At 38.4% G+C, this 19,758-nt stretch overlaps 1 protein-coding gene across 3 annotated transcripts in view; it reads left to right on the forward strand.

Moving 5' to 3' along the window:
* The window catches only part of LOC133575955 (nipped-B-like protein A), a 113,818-nt gene that overhangs the window by 32,563 nt on the left and 61,497 nt on the right, over positions 1-19,758 (forward strand). For all 3 annotated transcript variants that reach the window (XM_061928903.1, XM_061928904.1, XM_061928905.1), the window contains exon 2: positions 1,260-1,334. The gene's annotated coding sequence lies outside the window, so the exon portion shown is untranslated. The remainder of the gene's footprint in view (positions 1-1,259; positions 1,335-19,758) is intronic.

The raw sequence follows: 19,758 nt of genomic DNA on the forward strand, positions 1-19,758 counted from the left end.
TCACCAATTATTATTTATTTACTTATTTTTTATTGTAATAATAATATATTGTGAATAAATTGAGAACAGGAAGTGAACAAAAGTTTTAGCAACTGTTATGTAAAAGAAAAGGGGTAGGGTAAACTCTGCTTCTTCTTCTTCTTTAGTTTATTTCGAACATGAACACACTTACATCATAATACATCACACAATTTCATATCATTTCATTTTACATCATGCCCGAAAAGGAGTAGGAAGAAGCAAAGCTTATTTAATCCTACCCCTTTCCCACTTCAAAGCGTTTACAAATATATAGAATCATTTACTGACCTTTTTATATAATAAAATAACATCTATGAATTAGTATACAACAGTTTTGTAATATGTAATTAATTAATTAATTCAGTCATTATTAACATACTGAGATGAAGAATATCTTATTTTCAATGAGGTTGAAAGTATTTCTCATAATTCTTCTTTGTACTCTGTAAGCACTATTATTTTGAACAACCTCTTAAACTGGATCATATCAGTACAATTTTTAACTTCTTTACTTAATCCATTCCATAATTTAATTCCACATACTGATATGCTAAAAGTTCTAAGTGTTGTACGTGCATATAAATGTTTTAAATTATTTTTTCCTCTAAGGTTATATTTCTCCTCTTTAGTTGAGAAGAATTGTTGTACATTCTTTGGTAGCAGGTTATAGTTTGCTTTGTACATCATTTTAGCTGTTTGCAATTTTACCAAATCGACGAACTTTAATATTTTTGACTTAATAAATAAAGGGTTTGTATGTTCTTTATATCCAACATTATGTATTATTCTAACTGATCTTTTTTGTAACACGGTTAGCGAATGTAGCGCACATTTGTAGTTATTTCCCCATATTTCTGCACAATAACTCAGATATGGTAACACTAGCGAGCAGTAGACAATATGTAGTGATTTTTGGCCCATTTTATGTTCTTCTTACTCCTTTTCGAACATGTTGAAAAGAGAAACTGGAAATTGTGATGTATCATGTTGTATGCTTGCATGTTCGAAATAAGCTCAAACTCAACTCAATGTATTTTATATTTTGGCCACTGTAACATTACACAGTTTGAACAGTAAAACTATGTTTGAATAATAAATTAAGTGATTATTTGGTGTACCGTGGAGCCCGCGTACCACAAATTGAGAATCACTGTGCTATATCCATGGATTTGTAAGATGTGTGTGCGTGTCGCATTGTTTGATAACGTCCTCATTCGTTTTGTTTTTTTCTTCCACAGATTATCTGAGTGGGCTTTCTTTGGCTCTGAAATGTCAGTGGGTCCACCTGAGACGGCACAGGGTTCTTTAACAAGGTGACCGCAACATTTCACACATTGTTCATGTGTTGTTATCATGGTTATTAGTGATTTACACAGTCAGTCAGTACATTTACATGCACTAAAAATACAAATGACTGCGTGGATTGGATTGAAACCCACAATCTGACATAGTTAAATGAGCATTAGACCAACAGTCATATCAGGAAGAGGGCATATAATTATTTGTTTGGACAATCAAACTTATTTAGTGCATGGAGACGTACAAGGTCAGTGTGTCTAAAAAGTTTGAAAACAGATCAAATAGTTTCCTTTTCATGTTGACAGACACCTGCAGTAAGTCCACATAACAACATTGTTAGTTTGTAGCTTATATGTAAAGTGCTGAAGTCAAAGTAGCAATGCTTTGCAATGATGCTGCATTTGGATCTTTGTGAAAATTATAGTGTTGGGCCTGCGATGAGGTGGCAAATTGTCCAATTGGATGGATGGATTGACTTTTTCTTGTCAGTTGTTCCACTGTGAATTAGGGTTAAGGATGGGCACCAAAACCCGGTTCCATAATGGCACCAGGGGGTTCAAATGTGACGATATTTCTTGTTTAGAGAAAGCGCTGTCTCGCAGTCAGAAGCACACATAGTTTGACACTCTTTTTAAACTTTAATTGCCGACCTTAACACTGCAACAGCAGCCCTCATACCACCGCTACCCAATAGCCACCATAGTTAGCCACAACAGCACAGCACTTCCTCGTTATGCACCAATGAGGGTTCAGTGTTGGCGCTAGGAATTTTCAAGGGACCCCATCAAGTCATAAAAATGGGGTCCCACAGTACATTTTTGGGGTCCCACTTTTTTGTAAGTGTTTTGAAAACAAATGATAAATGTATGCATTATCCTGTTATGTCTCACATTCTATATTGTGTTTTGGAAAAAGGTTGTCATAAACGCTACTTAATTCATAAAAAAAATAATACAAAAGAAAATAATTTTTTATGCATATGTAAATTTATTCAGTTATAAACATTCATTCACTTTCTTCTTTCCTTCATGGGTCTAAACTTTACCGCTGCCGGTAGTTTTTTCTATATTTTTATTTAAATAAGTTGTAGGTGTATTTATTTCAGTATAAAAGTGTAAAATGTTTTTTGCTTCCGTCATGAAATCGTGTGCCAGGGCATACTGTACATACATTATTTATTTAACGTTTCAATCTCTAGAGTCTACATCAACTTCAGATTTATCCGTCAATTATAAGTAAAAAAAAAAAAATTATGTTGTTCGTTTATTTGTTTGTTTTCTGCCCTTTTTGTCAAAAAAACAACTATTTGTTTATGGCAAACACACAAAATATGCAAAATCTTCTGCAAAAAATATTTTTCAAAGTGGAATATTTGATGTGAGCCTTGGATAGGTCAATCATTTATAAAAACATAGATTTTGATTCAATATTATGTTTTGAGCAATGACAGTTTTAATGAAAAAAACAGCTTTGTTTTATTAGTCAACATTGCAACTTTTTCTAAATTACATTTCACCCGTAAGCTTTTTTATTCGACTTTTGTAATGTTTTGGTTTCTTTTAATAGTATTTTTAGACTGTGCCATTGGGTTTTAAAACATTAGCTGTGGGCCGCAAATGGCCTCCGGGCCACATTTTTGGCACCCCTTCTATAGATAATAAAACATTTTGTCTGATAAGTATCGATAAAAAGCAGAGCCTGGCGACACATGCGCGTTTTATCATAACGCACAGTCAGCATCTCTGCTTCAGTAAACAATGAGGGTGATGACGTCACGGTCAGCGATGCAAGCGACACTTGCCAAGTTGTCAGCCACTTCTCCAAGAGACTCCTTTTGAACACCCCTCACACATTAACACTTCAAAACATATTTTCCCCGTTTGTTGACCTGCAAAGTATATTTTTTGAGTGGATGAGTCTGGTCCGGTGCCGGTTAGCTTGAAGCTAAGAGCTAGCCTGTCTCTATCCTCGAACGATGTCGATCCAGCGGGAGATAAAAGTGAAGTTTCCATGGACTCACAAAGACTAAAATAACTTATTTACTGGAGACATGGCACAGGATGAAGTTAAAAAGGTTGTCTTTACACTCACCCTAGTGTTTACAATGAATTATTTCTTTTGACGGCCCCTCGCGGTAAAGTTGTCCGAGTGCAAGCTGATGCAGTGTTTGATAAAACTTTTGGCGAATCAAAATGTAAGAAATTGTACCGGAAAGTTCATTACTTTGAAGACGACCAATAAAAACGCAATAAACGGGGACGGAAATTTGACGTGGTTATCTTCTCCAAGTCACGGCACTGATGTTGTCTTTGTGAGAGCGCACAGGTGCGTCCTCGCTCTCCCGGCCAGAGAGAGAGACAGATGTGCCGGTCCTCAAGTGACGGCGTGATAAGAGCGCTCCGTCACAATAAACAAAACAAAACACCGGCGGAAAGCGATAATCGATAATAAAAAACTAGCCAACTGGAGTTTTGACCCAAAGAAGGCAGGGTCGGTAAAAAAAAAAAAAATCTGCGTCCAATGGATGCGCGGACTTCCGGAAATGCGGGTCCTTTCTGATTTCAATGCGTAAAAAGACACAAAAAGTTTATTACCGCCAACTGCGAGGGTTACATTCGCAAACCCTTGGAATCAGCAGCATTGATATTACAACACAAGCTAGTTCTTTTCTGCAAGGTTTTTTATTACCGTATTTTTCGGACTATAAGTGGCAGTTTTTTTCATAGTTTGGCCGGGGGTGCGATTTATACTCAGGAGCGACTTATGTGTGAAATTATTAACACATTAGCGTAAAATATCAAATAATATTATTTAGGTCATTCACGTAAGAGACTAGACGCATAAGATTTCATGGGATTTAGCGATTAGGAGTGACAGATTGTTTGGTAAACGTATAGCATGTTCTATATGTTATAGTTATTTGAATGACTCTTACCATAATATGTAACGTTAACATACCAGGCACGTTCTCAGTTGGTTATTTATAGGGATGTCCCGATCCGATATTTGGATCGGATCGGCCGCCGATATTTGCAAAAAAATGCGTATCGGCAAGGCATGGGAAAATGCCGATCCAGATCCAGTTTAAAAAAAAAAACTCCGCTCCGTGTTTTCCAACGCACCTATTTAAATAGTACATTCCACTTTTCTGCTGCTCCCTTATTTCCGTTCCGCATTTTCCAGCACACCTTCAACACATCCACACGTCTGTGGATTCTCACGCAGTTGCTTTTAGCTGCTGGCATTACACGACAGGCTCTTCTCACTCTTTTCTGTGTCTGTGCTTCTCACAGACAGCAAGCGCACCTTCTTACACACGTCACATACTGTCACGTCATACGTCACATACGTATACGCCCTCCCCGAGCAGAGAGGTAGCAGCATGGCTAACGTTAGCTGTGATGCTAGCGCAGCCGTGTGACCAACGTTCTCTCTAAGGTGCGCGCTTGTGCAATTGCGCACTGTTTAAACGTCCTCTGCGCATAGCAATTATATGCCATGCACAAAATCAAATAAAAAAATAAGCGCATAACAATTTTGGACACACGGACACGACAGAGAAAACAGTTTTCGTCATCATTGTTCAAATATTATAACGTCTGTCGAGACGCTTACCTCCATTCGGTGCCACACGTCCACACCATCAAAATGCCGTGCCGAGGCAAAAATTTCCAGATCAACACCGTATGAGAAAATTAGTGATTTTTTTAGTTGTGATTTCCTTCTCTGCATGAAAGTTTAAAAGTAGCATATATTAATGCAGTATGAAGAAGAATGTTTTAATGTAGACATGCAAGCCATGAAAGAACATTTTGAAAATCAAGACTACATTTCCTGCAAATGGGTGCATTTCTACCCTATATTTTAACTTTAGATTTATTCTCATATCAAACTCTTTTGGCTGTCTTTTTGACACTTACATCCGGCGCTCCCCTCCACACTCTGGATTATAAATAATGTAAATAATTCAATGTGATTATCTTGTGTGATGACTGTATTATGATGATAGTATATATCTGATAGTATATATCTGTATCATGAATCAATTTAAGTGGACCCCGACTTAAACAAGTTGAAAAACTTATTCGGGTGTTACCATTTAGTGGTCAATTGTACGGAATATGTACTTCACTGTGCAATCTACTAATAAAAGTCTCAATCAATCAATCAAAACACATAGAATCATCATACTGATGTGATTATATGCATCAAGTGTTCATTCAAGGCTAAGGCAAAATATCGAGATATATATCGTGTATCGCAATATGGCCTTAAAATATCGCAATATTAAAAAAAGGCCATATCGCCCAGCCCTAGTTCAATGATGCCATTTTTGTTTGTCATGTATAATTTTGTCTATTTTGTGTTTATCCTTGAATAAACAGGTCAGTTTCTTGTTACCAACCATTGTGTATTATTCAAACTTCCCTAATTCAGCTGGCTAGTTGTTATCAAGAGTACTAAAACCCTTTTCAACATGATTCTGACAACTAAGTAGGCTAAATAACTTTAAACTTTAATACATGCTCGGATAGGCCAGTATCGGTCAGTATCGGTATCGGTCAGTATCGGTATCGGATCGGAAGTGCAAAAACAATATCGGTATCGGATCGGAAGTGGACATCCCTAATATATATATATATATATATATATATATATATATATATAGGAAAAGATTTACACCCGCACTTGTTCAGGTGCTTGACGTTATTATTGTGCAACGTTAATGTCTGACTGAAACTGTTATTATAATTGATTATATTTGTAACTTTAGAAATTAACCAGGGTTGGGCAAAAAAAAATTATCACGATTAATTTATTCATATCATCTGATCTCGATTAACATCACTAAATGTTTATTTTTTATTATAGGCAGATTCCGTGCAGAATTACACCAAGTACCGTTGCATCCATTCTGTTTAAATGGTAAATGCGTTATACTTGTATAGCGCTTTTCTACCTTCATGGTACTCAAAGCGCATTGACACTATTTCCACTTTCACCCATTCACACACACATTCACACACTGATGGCGGGAGCTGCCATGCAAGGCGCTAACCACGACCCATCAGGAGCAAGGGTGAAGTGTCTTGCTCAAGGACACAACGGACATGACTAGGTTGGTAGAAGCTGGGGATCGAACCAGGAACCCTCAGGTTGCTGGCACGGCCACTTTCCCAACAGCGCCACGCCGTCCCCGTTTACTAATGTAGTATCTTGTAACAGACATTTTAACCATGTTTGATCGAGGTAATATATGCTAACAGGCTGTCAACTGTCATTGTGTTCATACAATATCTATAATTGTGTTTACTATATGTGCAACATTACAGGTAACACACGCTATTATCAATATCTCGGTTTTAGGGCCAAAGTTTCGCTTCTTTTTTTGGTACGTTTTGTGGGGGTAGACAGAACATCTTTTCCCCTCCCCAAAGTTCTTTTGTTATTTTGCTTGTCACCACAAACTTCATTCTGCAGTAAACACATGTTTAGTGGTGTACTGAAAACTAAGACTTTTATTTCAAGTTAACACTTACTAAACATCACTTTCAAATGGTAAATTATTATCTGTATTCTTTGATTACTTTTATACATCATCACTGTTTCTCACCAGTGGTTTGGCAAAAGGCCAGTGGTGACCCAGGTTGCGGAGTTTTTAGAAACTCTAATACTGTCGCGTGTATTTAATGAAAGGACATTAAAATGCTGTTTGAATTTCAGGTACTGTAAAATAATGTGTATTAACACATAATGTGTACCAACATAAACACATTTAATGACTATTTTAAGAACAAAATGTTTTTATCCACAAACTCAAAAATGATTTTAATAGAAATGTGTCTGCAAAGTTTTTTAGTACCGTATTTTTCGGAGTATAAGTCGCACCGGAGTATAAGTCGCACCTGCCGAAAATGCATAATAAAGAAGGAAAAAAACATATATAAATCGCACTGGAGCCCGGCCAAACTATGAAAAAAACTGTGACTTATAGTCTGAAAAATACAGTACTTGTTATATTAAAGGGGTTAAATACGAGCAAACACATTAAAAGTCTGATTAAAATTTTTTAGATGTAAAATTGTCTTTTTTTTCTGAATAAATTAAGTGTTTTTATTCCAGGGGTTAGTGCATGAGCCTCACAATACGAAGGTCCTGAGTAGTCCTGAGTTCAATCCCGGGCTTGGGATCTTTCTGTGTGGAGTTTCCATGTTCTCCCCGTGACTGCGTGGGTTCCCTCCGGGTACTCCGGCTTCCTCTCACCTCCAAAAACATGCGCCTGGGGATAGGTTGATTGGCAACACTAAATTGGCCCTAGTGTGTGAATGTGAACGTGAAAGTTGTCTATCTGTGTTGACCCTGTGATGAGGTGGCGACTTGTCCAGGGTGTACCCCGCCTTCTGCCTGAATGCAGCTGAGATAGGCTCCAGCGCCCCCCGGGACCCTGAAAGGGACAAGCGGTAGAAAAATGGATGGATGGATATTCTTCCAGTTCATGCGAGTTCACATTGAGGGCAGAATTACTGGTGAGCTGCAGCAGTCCGTGAGACTGAAGTTGCTGCTCCTTCTCAATGTTGTTTCAACTTCTATGCTATTGTTAGCCATATTTCTTTATTTTATTCTTCTGGGCTCCACTTCCACCTGTGTGACGGGGAAGAGGGACAACGCTGATTAAACATTAATTACGCGTGAGGAGCCTGACTTTCACGACGGAGGACAGGAATCATCACACACACACACACACGGACACAAATACATTCACACAAACACGCCCACACATACACAAACACACACACATTTACAGACACTCATAGGACAACTGTCACTAAAGGCGGATTTTTCCGTGCAGGATTGTACTGAGCACTGTTGCATCACTACTGTTTACTACTGTAGTGTCTTGTAACGCAGTGGTCCCCAACCACCGGGCCGCGGCCCGGTACCGGTCCGTGGATATATTGGTACCAGGCCGCACAAGAAATTAAAAAAAAAAATATATATTTTTTTTAATTTAATTTAATTTTTTTTATTAAATCAACATAAAAACACAAGATACACTTACAAATAGTGCACCAACCCAAAAAACCTCCCTCCCCCATTTACACTCATTCGCACAAAGGGTTGTTTCTTTCTGTTATTAATATTTCTGGTTCCTAAATTATATATCAATATACGGTAGATCTATACAGTCTGCAGAGATATGATTGTATTTTTTTTATGACCAAAAAAAAAAAAATCAATTTATTTTAATTATAAAAAAATACAACTTGGTTAAAATATTTTTTGTGTATGTGCAAGTTAGGCCTGGGCGATATGGCCTGAAAATAAAATTTCCGATTTATTAAAGAAAAAATTTATTTACAATTTTTCCGATTGTATTTTTCCCCTACTTTTTAAAAAACCCATTGAATACAAATGACAGAGATAATTCAAAAGGGGTAATCTTTTATTTGATCAAAAACTAGTATATTAAAATGACACTGCATCTTACGCTTAGCAAAATTCTAATTTGAATAATGTTCTTTTTAGACCAGCTATAAATTTTACTTTTTATGGAATCATTTTCAAAGAACTAAATTAAAAGTCTTGAAAAAAAAATACTTTTAACAAAAATGTTGCATGCAAATACATAATTATCTCCAACAATGAGATTAACAGTGAACACTTAAAACTTCTGTCTTGAATAGAATACATCTGTAAATAAAATATAGTATTACATATTCTATGCAAATAATCACGTAAAACATTGAGAATTCTATCGTTTCAGTAAGTCAAGTGGATAAACGCAGGATTTTTTTCATTCACCCATCTTAGTGGTGGAAAATTACTTTAAAAAAGTAATTAATTACAGTTTCTCGTTACTTTACCAGAAAGTAATAGAATTACTAAAGGAATGCGTTTAATAATTAAAAAAAAAAAAAAAATATATATATATATATATCGGGCTTTTGCAATTGAGAGGTGTATCATATTTGTGTTGAGTGCTCGTGAGTGTGTCTTTAAAAGGCAGTGCTTATTGCCCAGAGAGACTGCAGCAACACACGTGTGTGTGTGTTATCTTAGCAGTGGCAGTTTGTCGGCAATTCGAGCATCTCTGTTGAATGTTTTTACTGGATTGTGTTACTAAAGTGATTGAATTGTGTTAATAAAGTGATTGAATTGGCTTCCATGGCTGTCATATATTCTGCTCCACAAAGGGGGTATTGTTTGGATTGCAAGCTGTAGGTTTTCAATCATTGATTTGTTCTCTCGTAGCTAGCAGTAGTGTGTATGCGTGCGTGTGTTTGTTTTCTGCCTTGTGTGATGTTGCCTCTTTCTATTTGATTTCAAGTTTGTTTTCGTGTTTAGTTCTGGTATTTGCTTTTACTAGTATAAGAATATTTCCTGCACTGAACTTGCTGTGCTTTTGACGCTGACAAGTTTTATACATACAACCACATCAACAGGAGCGTGTCAAGTGTCATCAGAACTCTGATCACCATACATACCTTGTGTAGATGATTCCACCACAATACGCTGCATTTTAGCGTAAGTTGCGGTCTTGTTTGCCTCGAAAGGTAGTTCTATTTCCCACATTCTGCGTTTTTTTGTGCAGCTGCTTTGCAGTGTGCAATCATTTGTTTCACGCCTGTTGCCACAAAACCAAAGTACTGACAAATGTTTTTCTTCTTTGAAACAAACGTTTTGATTAATTGATTGAGATTTTTATTAGTAGATTGCACAGTACAGTACATATTCCGTACAATTGACCACTAAATGGTAACACCCGAATAAGTTTTTCAACTTGCTTAAGTCTGTGTCCACGTTAATCAGTTCATGGTATGAATAGATACTATCAGCATAATACAGTCATCACACAAGTTAATCATCATCAGAGTATATACATTGAATTATTTACATTATTTACAATCCGGGGGGTGGGATGTGGAGGGGGTTGGGGCAGGGGGTTTAGGTTTGGTTGATATCAGCACTTCAGTCATCAACAATAATATCATCTGAGAAATGGACATTGAAACAGTGTATGTCTGACTTCGTAGGATATGTACAGCGAGCAGTGAACATAGTGAGCTCAGAAAGCATAAGAACAAGTATTTGCATTTGATTAATTACAATCCGGGGAGGTGGGATGTGGTGGGGGGAGGGTGTTAGTCTAGGGTTGTAGTTGCCTGGAGGTGTTCTTTTAGTGCGGTTTTGAAGGAGGGTAGAGATGCACTTTCTTTTACACCTATTGGGAGTGCATTCCATATTGATGTGGCATAGAAGGAGAATGAGTTAAGACCTTAGATCGGAATCTGGGTTTGACGTGGTTTGTGGAGCTCCCCCTGGTGTTGTGGTTATGGCGGTCATTTACATTCTGCAAGTAGTTTGACATGTACTTCGGTATCAGGGAGGTGTAGCGAATTTTACAGACTAGGCTCAGTGCAAGTTGTTTTACTCTGTCCTCCACCCTGAGCCAGCCCACTTTGGAGAAGTGGGTAGGAGTGAGGTGTGATCTGGGGTGGATGTCTAGAAGTAATCTGACTAGCTTGTTCTGGGATGTTTGGAGTCTAGATTTGAGGGTTTTGCAGGTGCTGGGGTACCAGGAGGTGCATGCGTAATCGAAAAAGGGTTGAACGAGAGTTCCCGCTAGAATCTTCATGGTGCTTTTGTTGATCAGAGAGGAGATTCTGGAGAGAAATCTTGTTCGTTGGTTGACCTTTTTGATTACCTTGGTTGCCATTTTATCACAGGAAAGATTAGCCTCTAGAATGGAACCTAGGTAGGTGACCTCATCTTTCCTGGTGATAACAATGTCACCCACTTTAATAGTGAAGTCGCTGACTTTCTTAAGGTTGATTTGGGACCCAAATAAGATGGATAAGACGTCTCGCTCTCTTTAGCGTTAGCATTAGCCATGTTTTGAATCTCCGATAAGAAAGTAAGATGGCAGGAGAGGGCTACGGTAGCTCCTGGGGGCAAAAAGAACAAGAGGAGAAAAAAAATAGTTTTTTTGTTTTTAGAATCTAATGTATGAATTTTAGCGATATATATTGCTCAGGCCTAGTGTAAGTACTTTTTAGCACATTCAACAATGCCACGATAATAATGATAACCGCTTATTCCCTCCGGGGTAGAAAATGGATGGATGGATAATGATAACCGTGGTCATTTTAGTTAACATCACCTTAGCCATCCATCCATCCATCCATCCATTTTCTACCGCTTGTCCCTTTCGAGGTCGCGGGGGGTGCTGAAGCCTATCTCAGCTGCATTCGGGCGGAAGGTAGTGTACACCCTGGACAAGTCGCCACCTCATCACAGGGCCAACACAGATAGACAGACAACATTCACACTCACATTCATTCACTAGGGCCAATTTAGTGTTGCCAATCTACCTAGGTGCATGTTTTTGGCCATTTTGTTTATTGTTTTGGTTGTGTATATATGAGGGTCCCCCACCCCTTTTTAACTGAACCTATTTTATTGATTTTAGTTGTGATTTTTTTTTAAAATTTTATTCAAGTGCAAAATTTGGCTTTCAGACAAATTATATTTTATTTATATTTGTTTGTTGTATTTAACTTGGTATTCAAAAGTTCACGTTTTAATTACAATGTTAAAATATTTGAAAGAGATCACTTCCATTATTATTATTAGAGATGTGGCCGATAAATGCTTTAAAATGTAATATCGGAAATTATTGGTATCGGTTTCAAAAAGTAAAATTTATGACTTTTTAAAACGCCGCTGTACGGGGTGGTACACAGACGTAGGGAGAAGTACAGAGCGCCAACAAACCTTAAAGGCACTGCCTTTGCGTGCCGGCCCAATCACATAATATCTACGGCTTTTCACACACACAAGTGAATGCAAATCATACTTGGTCAACGGCCATACAGGTCACACTGAGGGTGGCCGTATAAACAACTTCAAAACTGTTACAAATATGCGCCACACTGCGAACCCACACCAAACAAGAAGGACAAACACATTTCGGGAGAACATCCGCACCGTAACACAACATAAACACAACAGAACAAATACCCAGAACCCCTTGCAGCACTAACTCTTCCGGGACGCTCCAATATACACCCCCCACACCTCAACCCCGCCCACCTCAGCCTCCTCATGCTCTCTCAGGAAGAGCATGTCCCAAATTCAAAGCTGCTGTTTTGAGGCATGTTAAAAAAAATAATGCACTTTTTGACTTCAATAATAAATATGTCAGTGCCATGTTGGCATTTTTTTCCATAACTTGAGTTGATTTATTTTGGAAAACCTTGTTACATTGTTTAATGCATCCAGTGGGGCATCACAACAAAATTAGGCATAATAATGTGTTAATTCCACAACTGTATATATCTGTATCGGTTGATATCGGAATCGGTAATCAAGAGTTGGACAATATCGGATATCGGCAAAAAAGCCATTATCGGACATCTCTAATTATTATGTATTGTCATTACATCAGTGGTTTATTTGGTCTCAAAAAAATAATGGCAATAATGTCGTTTATCGGCAATAATTTGTAGAACAATATATCGTCGACCAAAATGTTTTCTCGGCCGAGGCCTACCTATAACACACAAGCAAGATAACAAAGCTTTAAAAAAAAGAAAAAGAAAAAAAAGAGTTTAGCATAAACACATGTACATTGAATTGGTTTTATCTTGACAGGGCTGTACAGTGCAACAAATTTACTCGCATAAATAAGCGGTAGAAAATGGATGGATGGAAAATAGATTGTGCGACTTGAAATAATAAAAAGGCAGCGCTCGTGCAAATACAAATTTCAACCCTTTTCATTCTCATTTTGCTCCTAAAATAAAACCATAAAAAAGCGCATTAATAACACGACACAGCACAGGCACCTCCCAAGGGACGGTGCTTTCACCACGCTCTATACCTCAGACTTAAGGCATGACGACTCCGCAGTGGTCGGATGTGTGTCTGAGGGGAGCGAGCAGGAATACCAAGAAGTCATATCAGGGTTCGGCGACTTTTTTTTTTTTATTGAGACAAAGATTATTTATGTATTTAATATTTGTATGCTTACTATGGTAGATTATTTATTTATTATTTGTTCACTGTTCTGTTACAGAGAACAAGGAAATTGGATACAATTGCAATGGTATGAAAAGGGTTAGGATTAAATAAGCTCTGCTTCTTCCTACTCCTTTTCAGACGTGCTGTAATGAAACAACTGGAATTGTGTGATGCTTTACATTGTATCAGTTTGCTTGTTCGAAATAAACTGAAGCTGAACTCAACTGAACTGATGTGCACATAAACACCTGCACTTGAACAGCAGTAAAACAAAAGAGCTTGTGATTGACTTCCGGCAGTCAATGCCACCACCCACACTTATGAACATTCAGGGATCATACTGAATATAGAAATTGTGGACTCATTTAAATACCTGGGTGTTCACCTCAACAATAACCTGGCCTGGACTCACAATTTAAATGCTGTGTACAAGAAGTGTCAAAGTCGCCTAGACCTCTTGAGGAGACTGAAGTCCTTTGAGGCGTGCGAGTCACTGCTATGCTGCTACTATGCTGTGTTCTATGCCGTGGTTTGCCGAAGTGGGGGCGGCATGGTCAGAGACAGGAACAGACTTAATAAACTGATTTAAGGGGAACATTATCACAATTTCAGAAGGGTTAAAACCTTTAAAAATCAGTTCCCAGTGGCTTATTTTATTTTTCGAAGTTTTTTTCAAAATTTTACCCATCACGCAATATCCCTAAAAAAAGCTTCAAAGTGCCTGATTTTAACCATCGTTATATACACCCGTCCATTTTCCTGTGACGTCACATAGTGATGCCAACACAAACAAACATGGCGCATAGAACAGCAAGCTACAGCGACATTAGCTCGGATTCAGACTCGGATTTCAGCGGCTTAAGCGATTCAACAGATTACGCATGTATTGAAACGGATGGTTGTAGTGTGGAGGCAGGTAGCAAAAACGAAATTGAAGAAGAAACTGAAGCTATTGAGCCATATCGGTTTGAACCGTATGCAGCGAAACCGACGAAAACACGACACGACAGCCAGCGACACGGGAGAAAGCGAGGACGAATTCGGCGATCGCCTTCTAACCAACGATTGGTATGTGTTTGTTTGGCATTAAAGGAAACTAACAACTATGAACTAGGTTTACAGCATGTGAAATACATTAGGCAACAACATGCACTTTGAGAGTGCAGACAGCCCAATTTTCATCAATTAATATATTCTGTAGACATACCCTAATCCGCTCTCTTTTCCTGAAAGCTGATCTGTCCAGTGTTGGAGTTGATGTCAGCAGGCTAGGGAAGCTAGGATCGATATTCTTCTCTTGATCATCTTCGGTGGCATAAGGGACGGTGTGAGCTAAGACATCCAGGGGGTTTAGCTCGCTCGTCTGCGGGAACAAACTGCCGCTATTGCTTGCCGAGCTACCGAGGGCCTTTGTCCCTGAATTGCTCACACACTCCGGCAGATTCAAGAGGGGTCTGGCGGAAGATTTCTTTGACTTTATCGTTGGAAATGCATCTGCTTTGAGTGTCGCAGGATATCCACACATTCTTGCCATCTCTGTCGTAGCATAGCTTTCGTCGGTAAAGTGTGCGGAACAAACGTCCAATTTCTTGCTACTTTCGCATCTTTGGGCCACTGGTGCAACTTGAATCCGTCCCTGTTCGTGTTGTTACACCCTCCGACAACACACCGACAAGGCATGATGTCTCCAAGGTACGGAAAACAGTCGAAAAAACAGAAAATAACAGAGCTGATTTGACTCGGTGTTTGTAATGTGTTTGAGAAAATGGCGGATTGCTTCCCAATGTGACGTCACGTTGTGACGTCATCGCTCTGAGAGCGAATAATAGAAAGGCGTTTAATTCGCCAAAATTCACCCATTTAGAGTTCGGAAATCGGTTAAAATAATATATGGTCTTTTTTCTTCAACATCAAGGTATATATTGACGCTTACATAGGTCTGGTGATAATGTTCCCCTTTAATAGAGCTGACTCTGTCCCAGGTTGCCCACTAAACAGCATTGAGGAGGTGGCTGACAGAAGAATTAAGTACCAATGATTGTCTCACACACACACTAGGTGTGGCGATATTATGATTAATGATGCTGAGTGCCAAGCAGGGAGGTAATGGGTCCCATTTTTCTAGTCTTTGGTATGACTCGGCCGGGGTTTGAACTCAGAATGCTAACCAAGTTGACATCTATCATGTCCAATCCCTCTCACGCCATGCATGGCACTGTGTAGACCCTGTGTAGCTCTTTTAGCATTAGACTATTACATCCACAGTGCAAGAAGGAGCGCTACCGCAAGTCCTATCAACCCAAAGTCATAAGACTTTACAATGTTTTATGTACTTACTGTGATTTTTTTCTTGGTGTGCAATACTGGTTGTTAGTGTTTTTTGTTTTATTTGATCTTATCCATAAATATTAGTGCTCAATATGTAGTAGAGGTGGGAATCTTTAGGCACCTCACGATTCCATTTCGATTACGTTTCAGGAGCTACGATTCGATTACAAATCAATTATTGTTGCATCTTTAATTTACGTATATTGATGCAGTTTTACATTTCTTTTTGTTTGACTAAATAAGTCATTTTCAACTTTTAAAAACAGTGCATTTGTAACAAGAAACAGTTGATTTAATTCCCATTACGTTTTTTAAATGATTGGAAATGTGTGAAAAACTGAAACATAGGTGCCCTAAAATAAAGGAGCTGGTCGAATCTCTCGGTGAGGTGGCTCACTGCAGTCAGCCAAAATTTAGATTTATTAAATCTACTATCAATTATTGGCGTTTACTCAACGCTTTTATAATCGTCCATGTCCGAATTGCGATGCATCGATAAATCGATTATTCCCCCCATATGTAGTATTTATTCCTTTTTTTTCTCCGTATGTTTTTCTTTACGTTTTACTTTTGCTATGTAAAACCTGGACTGCAGCAACGTATTTTTCCCATTGTGGGATAAATACAAGTCTATCCTATCCTATCCTATCCTATCCTATTTGGGGTAAAGAATCATTGTTGTCAGCAGACCGTGCTTGCGCTACATCAATCCTTTGCACATCTGCTCTGCGCAGACATGATCACATGATACTAGGTGACCGTGTTCTGAAAATTACATTTAAAAAGTAGTTAATTCTAGTTACTCGTTACTTTACCAAAAGGTAATTGAATTACTAAAGGAATTACTATTTAATACATGTAATGAATTACTAGGGAAAGTAATTGTGTTACTTAAAAAGAAAAAAAAAATCTAATATTTGGCATAATGCATTTGCGTTAAGATTTATGTATATGAGAGCACAGTGTCCATCTGTGTGTGTGCCTTTAAAAGGTGGTGCCTATTGCCTAGTGACGTGACGTCACCGAGTCCACGCTCAGTCTTAGTCTCACAGACATTTTAGCTTGAGCTGTTTCTGTTAGTTTAGCAGGCTAGCAGCGGCAGTTTGTCGGTTCTGACGGCAGCTCTTTTGAATTTTTCACTGGTGTGTGTTACCTCTGTTTAATTAATAGATTGAATGTGCTTCAATGACTGTATGTTCTTGTCAACAAACGGGGTATTGTTTGGATGGAAAGTTTGTCACTTCAATCATTGATTTGTTGTTCAAGATTCCCTCCAACCCTCGTAGTTACTAGCGCGCAGTGCAGTTTGTGTCAAGTTTTAAGGTTAAAAAAACAAGTTTCGAACAGTTTCTCCAACTAAGACCTAGTTTCTTCCTTGTTGGAAGACTGAGTGTGTGAGCTAGGGGCTCCAGCTCCGCTCCCCTCTGTGCATGGCGCAGGAGGGAGACACACACACAGCTTTCAACACACACACAGTGATCAGTGACACGTCCGTGTCAATCACTTGTCCGTTTGGTTATGGTTATAGATTAAGTTTATTTCAAACATGCTATGCAGATGGGAGAAAATGTTACTCTACTTTGATCAAATTTGGGTGGATTTATTTTAGGAGCAAACCTCTAATTAAAGTATCAGGCCTCGAATTTTTACTTTTTAAGGTCAAGGAAAGTGTTGCCTTAAAGGAGGGCTCATATTTTAGGGCACCAAGGCAAGTTACAACGGCACCAAGGCAACATTATGAATGTTGAAAGATGGCACCTGTTGGCCAGAAGACATAACTGCAGATTTTGTCCATATAGATAAAAATAGTGTTCATGTATGAGATCTAGGGCTACCAATTATGGCCAAAGTAATAATTAAGATTATTGTTATCAATATTGAAATCAAGATTACTGATTGTTAGGTAAAGCAGTGTTGGGGTGTGAACATAATACCATCATGTAATTTGTAATGTCTAATAAAAAGGCTATAGATAAACATTATCCATATATCTAAAGAAAAATATTAGGTTTTTTAATTCTTTAATAATATCCAGTGTTTCCCACAGGACAGGCATCTATTTGTGGTAGTTATTTGTGGTGGTGTGGGTGGGGGGCCGCGGCGGCAGCGGCGATGACCAAGAAGAACGCTGAGTTGGAATATAATTACAACACTTTATGTACATATTTATATACAGATTTGAACAATTAGTTATTCACTGAAATATATTTATTAATTATGGTTCTTACAAAAAATATATCTTATAAAATATAAAAGCTAAAATGTCTCTTAAAGCTCTGCCCCTTTAATTAGTGCATACATCATCTGTGTGAAGGAGTGAACATCCAACATTAGAATTTATTACTAACGAGCAGAACCGCTCTATGTACAGTGCCGTCTAACCTTAAGCGGCAGCAGCTCAACACATGCAGGGTTCAACGTTAAGCTTTTTTTCTACTTGCCCGACTTCTCAAATCTACTTGCCCCAATATTTTTACTTGTCCTGCCTAGGATTTTTTCTGGCTGCGTAGTGCTCATGGCTTATATCTTACTAAAATCCTTCCCGTTGACTATTTACAACACTACAAAGTATTTATTATTATTATTATTATTATCTATAATTACATTTAAATGGCATTGCATACATGTAAAATTAAATGCTATTTCACATTATTTGACCAGTAGCAGTTACACCCATCTGAACAGGTCAGCCACCTGTTTAAAGCCCGATCACAGTTGAAATCTTGAAATGAAGGGCCTTTAATGGCCAAAACATTAACCTGGACAACATTTTAACAGCTGGTTGGCTCAGATTTTATTCTTTTCATTGCATTCACATGCTGCAGTGGACAGTGGACAACTTAGCTTCAGTATTAATGCAGTATCTGAAGCACCGTCTCCACGTGTGTTTATTGACAACAGGATTATAACCTGGACACGTTAGCTTGTCGGTATGGTAACAGGTAGTGATGGGTTGATGAGGCTTCATGAAGCGTTTTTGACACATTGCAAAACTGTATTGATACTGTGTTGAATACTGTGTCACTAAATACTGACATCTGCTGGACATTAAAAATCCCTACAGGCAACCTATGGACCGACTCAACTGACACTGATTTTATGACCTAGTATATACAATAAATAAACCAAGTAATTGTATATCATTTAGGATTATTTCATAACTTCATTTAAATAAAAATATATTTTTTTAATGTTTTTTAGATACAGTCAATAAATAATGTGAACATGTATCATGACATGGAAATCTAAGAGAACGTGTTGTGAATGAAGATGCTTGTGGACCTGGATTTTTTTTTTTTTTTTTTTTTACACATTTTTATTACAAAAAAACCCCGTTTTTCCAACTTATTCAATTTTAGACGCTTTCTCTTCTTAGTTATTTCTCCGGCTGTAGAAAAGACCCGCTCACAGGGCACAGAGGAGGCGTCAGTGCGACACGGTTCACGTATCGGTCACGTGACCAAAACAGCTCATGATCGGTCACGTGACTTTCTAAAAGCGGTACGCGCACCGATACAGGGTTTTGCTTTATGAGCTCGACGCATGCGCCGATGCATCGGTGTTGCCGGACCCATCACTATTAACACGTGACTGTTACTACGTGCGTCTGCCCCGGCCACCACACTGTCAGTGAAACGCTCGGTGAAATCACGGATTAACGTTAAATATATGACGAGCCGCGAGCGATGCAGCTATAACCTATCTACCTATAACCTATATTATCCTCGTATTTTGATCCCGTCCGTCCGTCCGTCCCTCTTCTTCTTCTTCTTCTTCTTCTTCTTCTTCTTCTTCTTCTTCTTCTTCTTCTTCTTCTGGCCCACCAGAAGATTTTGGCGGAGTTACAATGCATAGTAGGCTACCGCCACCTACTGCACCGGAGTTGTAACTACAAGCTCCATTCACAGACAGAGTCCCATTGCTTTTATGAGCGGTCGAGCGAGTCAAAAGCCGAAAAATCCATTTGTGGCGGACGTAATTCTTTCGTGGCGGGCTGCCACAAATAAATGAATGTGTGGGAAACACTGATATCAACTTGCCAGCTTTTTGTCACTACATGATGCCTTTATCTCTATTTTTACATTT

This window comes from Nerophis lumbriciformis, linkage group LG33 (assembly GCF_033978685.3).
Source record: "Nerophis lumbriciformis linkage group LG33, RoL_Nlum_v2.1, whole genome shotgun sequence".
Lineage (NCBI taxonomy): Eukaryota > Metazoa > Chordata > Actinopteri > Syngnathiformes > Syngnathidae > Nerophis > Nerophis lumbriciformis.